This window comes from Equus asinus, chromosome X, assembly GCF_041296235.1.
Source record: "Equus asinus isolate D_3611 breed Donkey chromosome X, EquAss-T2T_v2, whole genome shotgun sequence".
NCBI lineage: Eukaryota > Metazoa > Chordata > Mammalia > Perissodactyla > Equidae > Equus > Equus asinus.
The window spans coordinates 103,326,092-103,331,473 of record NC_091820.1 but is presented as its reverse complement, the minus strand read 5'-3'; positions in this window follow the sequence as shown (position 1 = coordinate 103,331,473).

The window sequence follows — 5,382 nt, the reverse complement described above, 5'->3', positions numbered from 1 at the left end:
TTTATTTAACTCAAATTTTTCCAACCTTATTTGACTGTGGATCCTTTTTTATCCCATTGAATGCCTATTAACATCTTGTAGGGTTCCATAGCATGTAATTTGGGAAATACTAGTAAAATAAATCAGGAACATGTGGATTACTATGCTTTGGACACTGCTTAAGAAAATACCACTAGCACTGGAATCCAGCCCTTCTAGCTTCCTGGCCAGTTCACGCTCTCCCCACTGCATATGTCACATGCTTTCCCCATGGTCTTTTTTTCTCCCAGTTGCTGACTGTTGCTCAGATCTCTAATTAGTTACTCTCTTAAGAAAAGTACCTTGTTAATCTAAGGCAATTGTTCTTAAACTGTGGTCCCTGGATCAGTGGTATCAGCATAACCTGGGAACTTGTCAGAAATGCAAATTCTTGGGACCCACTCACTTCAGACTGACTGAATCAGAAACTCTGGGGGTGGGGCCCAGCAAGCTGTGTCTTAACAAGCCCTCCAGGGGATTCTGATACACCCTTAGGTTTGAAAACCACTCATCTTCTAAGGCAGGGCTTTAAACCACTTTGCTGACATCTGCTATTATTTCTTCTTTCCTCTTATCACTCAGAAAATAGCTGAGATAAAGTAAGGTACATCCCAGGAACACGTGCCTACATAATAGTCCCTTCCTTGCGTCTCTCCCAGATCAAAAGGTAATTCCTTTGGCAAACAAATAATTCATTCTCTCCTTTGATATATTCAGTTTACAATGAAAAGCTTTGTATGAAATATGTAAAGATTATCCTTGAGCCAGCCTATCCATGCTAAGCAGCTTGCCCCGCCAAGTCATTGCAAAGCTAAAACTTCTCAAAGACACCAGACGTATTAGTCTCTGAATAGTAAACACATTTTAACACACGCAAGTTTTGAAGGAAGGTTACACAGTGAGTTCTTCACAATCATGTTGATCAATAAGCCAACAAATACCTACTGAGTGCCTGTTAAATGCAAAGCACTGTGCTCCGTGTTCTGGGCTTTCATAGGAGAACACAATGTGGGCCGCTTGCACTCTGGAATATTACAATGTAGTTTGAGAGAGACAGCTATCATATCAAAAACTGCCCAACAAACCAAAGCAGAGACCAAAACGTGCCAGAAGAATGTTACTAACTAATATGCATCTAGACTAGAAAGATATATCATTGAAAGAATATTGACTTAAGAAGCAGGAAATGTGGTTGTAGTTCTCCTTCTTCCACTTAATAGCTCTGTGACCTTGGGCAAGTCACAACTTCTCTGGGTTTTAATTGATATTCTGTAAATTAAGGGTAATCATACCGTACATGCCCAAAGGCAGGGAACGGAAACAGATGCACTCTTGACATAGCTTTCAGTCGAAAACCCATGACTCTAGGCGGTCTCAAATTGAAAAGTCTGCAGGTGCAAGCAGGGGTGAAATCAGCCATGGACCTAGACAGTACTTGCCCCACCCCAGAATTGTCAGGTCTTCTGATTTTTCTAGAGAAACAGAAATACACATTTTATGTGCAATTTACCCATTACGATTTTTTTGGCAGGTAATTCTAAATTTTTTAATTGGGCCAAACAAAACATGTCTGTGAGCCGCATGTGGCTTATCATATTGCTAATTGGTAACCTCAGGATTAGACAGGCCATTTAGGTCTTCATAGGGAAGGTGAGGTTGAAATGAAATGGTGGTATCAGTCTAATTGTTAAGATGCCTCCCTTCAAACAGAGTCAATATTTTTTTCTCTCCACATCTTTGTTTAATATTGCACAGGCATGGCTGCAGTGAATTACAAACCCCTTAGATCATTCCTCCTTAAAGCTTTCCCTGACCACCCCAACCCCTGGTGCTCTCTCCCTCCTTTGACTTCCCATAGCAATTTTCCATGCAATTCATTTGGCAATTAATCACACGGTGCATTGTGGCATCTTTTCTATTGTGGTCTTGAACTGCTATCTAAGCATGTTATAATTATTTAAGTTTCCACATGTTTCCATCTTCTCTTCCCTCTAAGTTAGTAAGCTCTTGGAGGATAGAGGCCAGATCTTATTCCTTACAGTGCCTGGCACAGAGTGGAATATTAATATATTTTGGATTTAATTTCAAAGGAGAGTAGTAGAGAAGGGTAGTGTACCTAACGGTTTCTCTCAGCTGGTTTTTAAATTTCCTCCTCTCCAATACAGTCTCTTTATCATATGTTCTTTATCCTATGCGAACTGATAAATTTCTGCTAAATAACAATAGCTTCAATAAAGTGAAAAGATAACACATAGAATGAGAGAAAATATTTGTAAACATATATCTGATAAAGGACTTGTACCCAGAATATTTAAAGAATTATTACAGCTCAATAAGAAGAAGACAAGCTAATGTTAAAATGAGCAAAAGATTTCAATAGACATTTCTCCAAAGAAGATATAAGAATGACCAATAAGCACATGAAATGATGCTCAACATCATTAGCCATCAGGGAACTGCAAATCAAATCACAGTGAGATACCATTTCACACCCTTTAGGATGGCTATAATAAAAAAGACAGATAATAACAAGTGTTGAAGATGTGGAGACGTTGGAACTCTCATTCCCACCACTGACAGAAATGTGAAATGGTGCAGCTGCTGCAGAAAACAGTTTGGCATTTCCTCAAACTACTTATTATAGAGTTGCCATAAGACCCAGCAATTCTACTTCTAGGTATATACCCAAGAGAATTGAAAACATATCTTCACACAAAAAATTGTAAATGAATTTCATAGCAGCATTATTCATAATAACCAAAAGGTGGAAAATAACCCAAATGTCCATCAATTGATGAATGAATCAACAAAATGTAGTATATCCATACAATGGAATATTATTCAGCCTTAAAAAGGAATACAGTGTTGATATGTGCTATGACATGGATGAACCCTAAAAACACGCTAAGTGAGAGAAGCTAGTCACAAAAGACCACATATTGTATGAGGCCATTTTTATAAAACATCCAGAAGAAGCAAATCTACAGAAAGTAGATTAGTGGTTACCTGGGGCTGAAAAAGGGAAGCAGGGATGGGAATGGCTGCTAATGGCTACAGAGTTCCTTTTCGGGGTGATGAAAATGTTACAAAATTAGATTGTGGACATGAGTGCACAGCTCTGTGACTATATTTAAAACCACTGAACTATACACTTTCAATGGGTGAATTTATGGTTTTCTGGTATGTGAATTATGGCTAAATAAAGTTTTTAAAATAATAATAATCACTAATATTTATGTAGCACCTACTGTATGACACTCTTCTAAATGTATTAACTCATTTAACCCTCACAAAACCCCTAGAAGGAAGGTACTTTTATTGTCCCCATTTGAGAGATGGGAAAATCGAGTTACACAAACATTAAATGATTAGCCTGAGGTCTCACAGTAAGTATTGGAGGTAGGATTCTAATCCAGGCCATCTTGGTTTAGAGTGTTATGTTCTTTAACACAGTGCTATATTGGACCAAAATAGTGAACGCTTGGCATTTCTCCATTATTCTGCTGGAGCTGTGAGGGAGAGAGTCTGCACAGACTTGGGCTACACTGGAAGTGAGTGTAGAGAAAGTTAACTAGCAAATAAAAGAGAATAGCGTACAGAAGAAGTAAGAAGAATGGATTTATAGACACTCTCACTCTGTGGTAATTTTGCAACTCTTTCTCCTGCCCATCACAGGAGGAGTATGCACCTTGTACCTAGTGTGTGAGGGACTGTGTCCGATGAGCTGTAGGGAGCGAGGAGTGTTGGAGTTATCCTTACAGAAAGGATTTTACAGTGATTCAGCTGGCCATGCCTGTTGCTTTCCGGAGGATGGGGCCCCTGTTCAGTGACCCATGAAGTACAATGGAGATGACTCATATTTTCCTCTTGGTTCCAAGGAGTACATGAAGTTATCCTGTCTGCCTGTATCCCCTAGATCTCGAAGTTTCGGAAGATAGCTAGGTTCATTCATTCAAGTGCAAGTATTTATTAGGCTAAATGCAAGGGGATACAAAGTTGATAATAATAACCATTTAGTGAATGTTTACCATGTGGTATATCCTTCATGTACTGGCTTATTTAATCCTTAAAATATCCCTGTGGGGTAAGTACTATTATTATCATCCCCATTTTACAGATGAAGAAACTGAGGCTCAAGGAGATTGAGATCATACCACAACTAAGAACAGAGTCAAGATTCAAACCCAAATCTCTTAGACTCCAGTGCTTTTTTTACAATATACTGCCTCCAACAAATATTTAATGAGCCCACGCTTATACAAGGCACTATAGGAGAGAAGGCAATACAAGTGTCCTGTCCTCAAAAGACTTATAAACCAGCTGGTAAGACAAAATATAAATACAGTCAAAGTTAAATAATGCTATAATAATAATACAATCATAATATAATAATGCAGTTATATGCACAAGTATGCGATATATATAGTAACAATACAACATTAGAAGAGATAACTATGTCTACTATTCATTAATATTTACAGTTTGACAGGCTCTATTCCAAAGGCAGTATTACAAGTATTATCTCATTTATTCTACTTTATAGGTGAGGAAACTGAGACAAAAGGAGGTGAAGTCATTGGCCCATGATCATATAGCTTACAAGTAGCAGAGTCAGTATGCCTCCAAAGCCTATCCTTCTAGTTCTTACATTGTGTTTCCATGATCAGTATGGAACTACCATAAGGATATGAAAAAATGCCATGAGAGCCCAAAGAAGGCCGTTAATTTTATCTGGGGCAGTCAGGAAAATTTTCCCAGAGGGTGCAATGGTTGTGCAGGGTCTTAAAGGAGGGTAGGAGTTTACTGGCAAGCTAAGAGGAGTATGGATGTTCTATGCAGAGGGAACATCATGTGCACCAACATCTGCAAAGGCCTAATTTATCTGAGGAATGTTGAAAAGTTCCGCATGACTGGTGTCTAGGGTATGTCGGGATTGTGAAGAGGTGGAGAGAAGCGGTGATAATGGAAGATGAGACTGAAGAAATAGGCTGGGTAATCAGAGAGTGACGGGCCTCATGTACAGTAGAAGAATTAGTGAAAATGAACTCGAATATGATGTCTGCTATGAGATTCTCCCTCTTTCTGACGTATGTCTGATATTTAAAAGGCTCCTCCTCCTTTCTCCAAGCTGGGGGAATGAGTTTTGCTAAGTAAGGATGAGAATTCTTGGGGGTAAGAGGGTTTCAAAAGTGTACTCTTTGGAAAGGATATAGGCCATGGTGGAAAGGAAGATTGCAATGGGGAAGACTTCTGGAAGGAAGAGCCTCATACATTCAATTGAGAGAGAGACAGATTCCCTTCTCCAATCTACCATTAGGTTGAGCACAAGTATAAGTTACTCAAAGCCCACTCACCCCCCGTATA